Below are 8,821 nucleotides of genomic sequence, written 5' to 3'. Positions count from 1 at the left end.
TGACTCATGAGAAGAGGGAGAGGCTGTTTGCAGTCTAGCTGATTGCGAGGACTCTCTCGGTGCCGATGCAGATGACTCCTGCGGCACCGGGTGTGTTGCGGGGCCGCTGACAGGTTCCGGTGCCGGCTGCCTTGACGGAACCGGGTCCTCGCTCTGCGGTGCCGGGTTCTCCCGGTGCCGTCTGTCTGGTGCCGAAGGAGCGCGTTCCCGCGGAACGGCAAGCGGCACCGCTTCGTTGACCGCTTGGGCAGCCGACTCCGTTGCTGACCCCAGCATGTCCCGCCGTTCCGGGGACGATGACTTATCCGGCGGCGCTGTTAGCCGAGGCCGCTTACTCCCCGAAGGAGTCGAATCCCGCTCGTGCTCCCTATGGAGAGGGGAGACTGGTGGTGGGGCAGACGCAGTGCGATGCTTGCCCTGTTTTGCAGATCGCGGCTGAGAAATTGACTTAGCCGCGGAGCGGCTGTTGTCCGATCCCCGGTCTCCCTGATTCACCGGGGGGAGAGGGACCGCTGGCAGGGATCGGGCAGGGGAGGCTTTTTTCTTTTTTGCTCCGGCTGCTGCAGGAGATATTGCCCTTCTTTTTGGGGTTTGTGAGGACTCCTGCTGCAGAGGGTTTGATGGCTGAAGAGCCTTGTCGCAGAGCAGGAGTTTGAGGCGGAGATCCCTGTCTCTTCTTGCCCTCGGAGTCAATTTAGAACAGTGGGCACACTTGCTTGGGATATGAGACTCCCCCAAGCAACGAAAACAGAGACTATGCCCATCAGACGCAGGCATTGCCTCCTTACATTGTCCGCACCGCTTAAAGCCGGGTGATCCGGACATGGCGGTGAAACTGACCAGTAAAAAGCGCTTCAGCGCGCAACTGACTAACTATGTTCTGTTTCCTTTCTAAGTAACTAACAAAGACTAATAACTAACTAACTACAGGAAAAGTCAAACTATTTACAGACTAGTGGTTTTTTTTTTTTTAAGGAGAACAAGGCAAGCGACCGCAGAGAGATCGCCTTTTCCGTCAGCAACCGAGGACGGTTGAGAGGAACTGACGGGGGGGCCGAGCCGCGATCGTTGGAAAGGGCGCGAACGACCAGCAGCACAGAGAGCATGCGCGGCCCGGCCCGGTATGGCTCTGAAATCTTCCGATCAGTGGCGCCGGGACGGACCCGACACCTAGAGTGGAGCACCCACGGGGCCACTCGAAGAAGAACAGTAGCTTTTATTTAATACCATTTCCATAGCTGCTAATATTTAAATTGTGGACATATTTTTAGAAGGGGGGAAGTAGCAAAGTTTATCAATATTTTCTTGAGAAACAGGGACAAGCCCTCCTCATAAAGAACAACTTATATGTACTGCAGTACTCAGTTTAATTTGAGATGTTAACTGGTTTATTTCCTGTTTTTAATTCTTTAGTATCATTCAGCAGATCTCTGCTCCTGGGGGGATTGGGTTTGGTGCTCTTTCATAAAATACACATTATTGTCAAAAAATCCCCAACATAGCCCCACAATGCAGAGTTCACTTCCTATGTTAAGAGAAATTATTTTCCTGTGTGTTGTCATGTGTTTTTAAGCAGGGCTTAAAAAACAGGGGAAAGCCCCCTGAACAAAGCAAATGGCCTTACACTTTCAGCCTGAGGTTGCTCTTTTGGCACCTTGTAGCCTGATTTTTATTTTACCTCCTAAAGTTCTGATGAGATTTCAATCTGCAGTGTTGAAAAAGAAACACACAAAACAGCTGTGTTCTCAGATGAGTAAAGGGTTAGACATCTGCATTTTGCTAATTTTAAATGCATGTCTAGTGTATGAAATACTGATCACCTCCCCTCTCGTTACAATTAAGGATGTTAAGTATAGATTAATTAACTAATTGACTAGTCGATGGATTTTCCATCCACTACTCGATAAGCAGTAGAGCTGCAGTGGGGCTAGCTCCTGGCCTGGGAGCTAACCCTGCTGTAGCTCTGCCTTTTAAATGTATTAAGAGCCTGACAGATCTTAATACATTTAAAAGGCTTAAAGCACAGCAGGGGAACTCAGCCTGAGCTAGGAATCAGCTGACTCAGCTTGTGCTGGGTCCCTCCTGCTGTGCTTCTGATTTTTAAATGTATTAATAACCAGCAGGCTCTTACTACATTTAAAAAGCAGAGTCACAGAGTCTGGGACTAGGCGTGAGCCGGAAATCAGCTGATTCCTGACTTGTCCTCACTACTCCCCTGCTCCTCACAGAGACGATGCTGGGGGTTCCGGGGAGGACTGACTTTTAAGTCAACTCCCCAGCACAGGCTCCTGCTCTCCCCTTGCTGCTTCTAATAGAGGCAGCAAGGGGGCGGGGGGGTGGAAGCAACTAATCAAGGGACTAGTTGACTAGTCGCTTACATCCCTAGTTGCAATCAACAGCTTCTACTTAGAGCTTAGGCACCTTGCTGGCAGCATGATGCCCGGAAACAATGGAGACTTGAGTCCTCTGAGGCAGCTTAATTTTACAACAGGGCATAATTCCCTAAAACAGTATTTAAAAAATCTTATCCCTTACAGCAAAATACAACAACAATAAAACATGGCCATACACATCCAGCTAGTTTCAGTTGCACCATATGTCATTAACATAAAGTGTGCCAGGGTTTTGTGCTAAGGAAAAGGAAGTCAGGGCAGGGTAACAAAGGTTCGGATTTCTGCAATGCGTGCCTTGCACAGCAAAGGAAGGTCTTTTGACAATATATATGGAGCAATAAAAACACCACACTCAAGCAGTTTTTGTTTGGCTTTCTAATTACAGTCCACACTCAAACATGCTGCGTATACATTCTTTGCTTAAATTGTAGCATACGTACTACAGTGACAGCCATTCTCGGAATAGGCCTCTTTCTCTACAGAGTGAGTCATCTATTCCTCTGTCACTGCTGTACTATGTAGGCAGCTCCTAAGAGGAATGCAACCACAGAATTGCAGTGAATGATGGCATTCTCTTGTTAACTTTCAGTCTGTTACAAGGAAAGCTCAATCAAAACCCCAATTCTTAATTAGATATTAAGCTATTTTCCAGCAGTTATAGTCCAGCTACATTATCTTGAGGGCAAATAAATTGCCTAATGAACTCAGTACAGGTGCAACCTATGTCTTGCTTACCTATTTTAAAACCCGCTTTTGTATAAAGCCAGACATTTCAAAACATGGGTGCATATTTTGGCTTAATAACTGTGTAAGCTCTTAAACATGTCTCTCACCAGCAAAAGCTGGTCCAATGCAATACCTTACCTATGTCAATGTAATCATATCCATGCTAATCAGGATGAATAAAAAAATCTATTTTCATCCAATTTAAATACAGATTTCAGTTTAAACATGTTTACTTTAATACAAAAAGGCCTACACTTATCTTTTAAAATACTTGGGGGACCCAGGGGCTGTCCTCCTGGGTGGAGGGGGACTGGCAAAGCCATCACAGGAGTTGGGACCCAGCCTCTGACACCAGTGGTTACCATTATGTATCTTATCAGGATCATCTACTAACCCACTTCCCCCCGGGTGGTCTCATACCCATTTTATAGCTTCTCCCTACCCAAACTCTTGGCTCGTTTCTCAATTTTGTAATATTTATTACTCACCCTACCATGAAAATTTACTCTTCTACTCACAGAAAAACACTGATTTGTTTAAGTAACTATCAACCCTTGGTCTGGATACTTCTAGTAGACGGTGTTTCTCTTTCTTCTTGTATGTGTACAGAGATACAAACAAAAAATCCATTAATTTATCCACTGTCTCAGTTTCTGAACAAAGTACTGCTATGTAAAAGGCACATGGGTTACACAGGTGGGAGTTTTCTGATTGTTGTTGCTTCTTTTGTTTTTCTGGTGAGGGAGTTATTTAACAAGGAAGACTCAGTGCTGGTGTCAAAGCAGGACATTGTGCAAAACAAAGACAATATTCTTCAGACAGCAGCATGGAGAACTGCAGGAAAAAATTGTCATGGGAGCAGGTTATTAAAAAAAAACCTGAGAATATTTTCAAGAAATTCCTGTACAAAATTTACTCTGGGTAAAAACAAAACAACTGCCAAATGTAAATGGTACAACAGACGATGCAAGGTCTGGTTGTGAGAATGAAACATTATGAACAATTCTTCCTCAGAAGGCAGAGGGAAGATTATATGGATGTGACTGAACAATCTGGGCCAACTGGTTAATAAGCCTATTTTTGCACCATTCCCTTGGTCTACCCATCATGTTTTATGATGTGCTAGTAAATAACTTAGTCTTTCATCAATTTGTGGTTGGGAATGGATTACTTATTAACTTAAAATGTGCTCATAATATGTTAGGTGTATTTCTTAATTACATTTTACCATTACTTCTGGACTTCTGAAATTGATATAAAAAATCCTAGGTGAGGATTTCTTGTTTAAAAATAATGTTTTATTAGGTATTTATCAATTCTAGGATTTACATTTCCCCTCCCCCCAAGTGGCTTACAATAAGGATTTAGATACACTTAAGTAATTGTTATTGTTTTCTATCTTCCCTATAAAAATAGATTTAGAATAAATGACACCATTTAAAAACAGTGGTAAGAAGAATCTTTCATTTACAACAGGGGTGGGGAACCTCAGGCCCGGGCCACATGTGGCCCCTACACTGACTGAATCTAGCTCTCAAGGCTCTTCCCAGCAGTGAGGAGCCGGTGTTGGCACTCCAGCTCCTCCACTACCCAACTTCATGGCTACCCACACATCATCTACTAGGCTGGGCTCCCCTCAGGTTCTGGTGTGTGAGGGGAATGTGGCGAGTGTCTTTCTCCTCAGTTACTGGCCACATCAGTGAGGGGGTTTTGTTGTTTTTCTCTTCACTGGTATGCAGCCCCCAATTGATTTTTCTGGGGGTCAGTGGCCCTTGACCCAAAAAAGGCTCCTACCCCTGATTTACAAGTTTACTTTTAAAGCAGTGCACTGAATAATTCAATAAAAAGTGACTTTACTATTTTATTTCAGGATCCAACTTAGACACAAGGGGCCCTGTAACTTCTGTCATCTAATGGTTACCACCAGAAGTGCTGCAAGAAGGCATATGTCAGACAAGAAAATACCTGTCAAAAAAAGACTTCACCTAGGAAAACCAGAGGAGTTCGCAATTGGGGCCAGCAAGATTCAGATGAAGAATGCTCAGTTCATTAGTGCAACAAATTTTCCCTTTCATTTTGTTCAGAGCAAACATTTCAATGACACGGTTCAAGTCTTATGATCAGGCTACTCTGCACCTGGCAGAGCAAACATTGAAGGAAAGCTGCTGGACACAGTATATAAGGAAATTGAATAGTGTGCAAAACACATTGACAAATTAATTAATCTGTCTTGATGGGTGGAGGCATGAACCACTAATATGTGCTTGTGTGACAACAAAAGATCGGGATGTCTATATATATATATATATATATATATATATATATACACACAATTGACACACTATGATGGAAATCAATGGCTGACTGTTTTGAGGTATTAACTGAACTATTCTGATAACATCTGTGAAGAAAATTGTAATGGTTGAAGATGCAGCTGTTATGACATGGCCATTTATCAGTAATGCCGATCATTATAATTTTCAGGATTGAAGACAAACCATTTAAGCAGAACATTTACTGATGTAAAGACATTCACCACTGGATTAGGGATGTTAAATATCAGTTAACTGAATAGTTGAGTAACCTCCTGAATTCTTACCGGTTAGTCAACTATTCTATAGTCCCCGGGGTCAGGGCCAGCAGCCAGTGTGCTCTGGCCCTACCCCCAAGGAGCCCCTTGTCATTCCATGTCAGATCCCTTGTCAAGCAGCAGCTAGTCCACGAGGGGAGCCAGTTTAAAAACCAGTTCCCCTCGTGGATCAGCTGCCTGTAGCCCTGTGCTGCTGCCTCTGATAAACAGGCAGCAGCCTGTCTACGGTGGGTCAGAGCTCCCAGGCTCAGCACGAGCTGGAACCGAGTCGGGCTGCCTGCCTACCTGGCTCCTAATACACTTTAAATGCAGAGTTGCAGCAGGGATAGACCCCAGACCTATCCCAAGCCAGGACTGAACCAGCCTACTGGGCTTCTTTCCTCAACAGAATTTTTCCCCCCGTGTGTTTTTTTTTGGCCGGGGGGAGGGGGGAGAGAGGGGAGTTCAGTATTTTTGGTTAAACCATCTCACAACTCTATCCACAGAACTAACTAGCTACTTGAGGATACCAACTTAAGTGGCAAGATCTTTACTATGGACTTCAGGCTTGTGAAGTATGCTATTCCTTCACCTCAAAGATTCAACTAAAGGTAATGAAGATGATAGTTGTGTTGTATATTTGTTTATGCAAATACACTGAAGCTGAGGTAGTAATGTTTTATAAATGAAAGTGTTTCAATATTAAGAGTATGATCATTTTCTAGTACAGGAATGACAATACTTTCACTTGAGATTCCTACGGTGCCACATTCTTTATAGGGGAAGATTCTTATGTTAAATTAAATGTTTGTTGATGCATGAAACCTGATCTTCGCATCACATACCTTTGTCTCTTAGTAAAAGAGATCTGCCCAGAAGCTGAAAAGTATTTGAATAAAATACTTAAAATAATCACAGGACCAGAGAGGGAGTCTTTATAACCTAGTGCTTAGGGCCCTCAACCATTGTGCCAATGATTATTTAGGCTAACTTTAAACTGGCACTTTACAGCACTTTCTAGCTCAGGTGTGTGAAAAAACACTCCCTCCCCCTCAAGTGCAGCAAGTTAGAGCATTGTAAAGAACCTGTGTGAACCAGACTATAGTGCTGGAAGCCATGTTCCTAGTGCTGTTACTAGGAATGTAAAAAAGATTTTAAAAAAGTAAGTGTAACTGTTATAAATCCTAGTGCTTAGTTATTTTCAGGCAGGTGGGACTAGGGAGAGAAATATGGTAGGGGGTGCCCACACACTCCTGGGTAGCCACCTGCTACCCTGCAAGCTCTGATACTGTAGATACTTAAAAGCCAGCTCCCTTGTGTGCATTGGCTCCTGCTTCTGGAAAGCCAGCTGTGCTGTGAGCTCTGCAGTATGAAGGCTTAAACTGCAGAGCCTGCAGCGAGGTCCCGGGGAGCAGAACTGGCAGCTGGAACAGATGCACACCAGGAGCAGGCTTAGGCATACTGGCTTCTGTCCCTGGGCAGCTGGCTGTGCTGTGTGCTCTGCAGTATAAACCTTAACACTGCAAAGCCCTAGGAGCCAGCTTGCACTGGCAGAAGAGTTTAACTAATGAAAACCAATAAGCAACTGGTTAAACTCTTGTATTCATATTAGCTACTCCTCTCGTTGAGATGTTTTACATAAATTGCTGGGAGAGCTCTCTCCTAGCACTCATGCTATGACCACATGAGTTTAAAGGACCGCAGCTGTGCTTTCAACTTTTAAGTGTAGATAAAGCCTTACATACACTGGAACAGCTTCAAGAGGGGAGACTCACACCAGATAACCTGCTGGTTAAGGCACTCACCAGTGAAACCTTTTCAAGGCCCCATTCAAGATGATTGCCCCCACCGCTGTACAACTGAGAACAATGGTGGCATCTCCAACACTGGTTTTGTACACTCAGACCTTCATTTCTTTTGCTTTAATTAAAAAAGGTTAATGTGTGGAGATGAAACTTTGGAAAAACTGAAAGTTTTATTTGAAGTCAAACAATTCACCAAGAGTTCTTTGGATCATACCAATTTTGTGGGAACTGCCAGTTAATCGAAATGTTCATTATGGGTCCAGCTCTAGTTTCTTGAAAACTGAAAAGCGCAAAGCTCTCTCTCCAATGTGAATTCTTTTAAGTTTTTTTTTTAAACTGTCTATAGTTACAGTATGTTAAGTGGATAGGCTGCAATTACTAGTTATCACAAAAATAAAAGGTTGAATTACCCACCTCCTCCAGCTATTCATCACTAGCGACATTTTCTCCAGGAAGTTTAACATGGAACAACCTGCAATAGGGTAGTTAATGGAAGCCAAGTTCCATACAAGAGCCTCAAGTACTTCCCACCCCATACAAATTTATCTCCCTAGTGAAGGGGAAAAAAAACCTATCAGGATCCCCAAATGCCACACCTAAAGAAAGGGACCATGTCAAGGGATCCTACTAAGCAGAAAAACCTACAAATATGCATCATAACACAGAACACCACCATTCTTTAATGAACTATCACAAAATACCAGAGCAGAACTTTGCCGTGGGCTGCCCTTCTGACATGATCTAAAACAACTCTGTAGGCTATTTTAGATGCTGACATAGCAGCTTATTTGGTGGTCAGAGACATTACAACTTGCAGACTCTCAGTACAGTTCTCATGGTCAGACAACCATCATAGATTTACCATTCAAATATTCTGAGTTCCTAAGCCTGAACAAAGATAAAGCACTGCATAACCTTAAATATAGGAGAACTATTCTACACACCTTTGTTCTTTAAATTCAAAGTATTAAAAGATAACCAGTCAGTACGGTCTGGAATATATTTTCCGGTGACTGATGAAGTTTTTTGAATTCATAAGAATGATTTCTCCTTGAAAAGAGATGTGAACTTGTCTTTGGAAGAATGATCTGTGCATTAGTGATTCAGTTCCACAGATCTAGTTCTAAGCATTTACACCAAACTCATCACTTTATTGTGTGAGCCTGATTCACTCCCTCACAACTGAGACTGACAACAGTGCAAAGACATTCTCTGCTAATAGCGTATCTAGCAACAGATTTACTAATCTGCAGAAATGTATACCAAAGTCTGAAAGCTAGTCTCTGGGAGGCAATGATTTGTTCTGGATCTTCATTCAGTGACAACTG

Source organism: Pelodiscus sinensis, chromosome 2 (assembly GCF_052426305.1).
Source record: "Pelodiscus sinensis isolate ZL-2025 chromosome 2, ASM5242630v1, whole genome shotgun sequence".
NCBI classification, from domain to species: domain Eukaryota; kingdom Metazoa; phylum Chordata; order Testudines; family Trionychidae; genus Pelodiscus; species Pelodiscus sinensis.
This window is presented reverse-complemented; position numbering follows the sequence as displayed.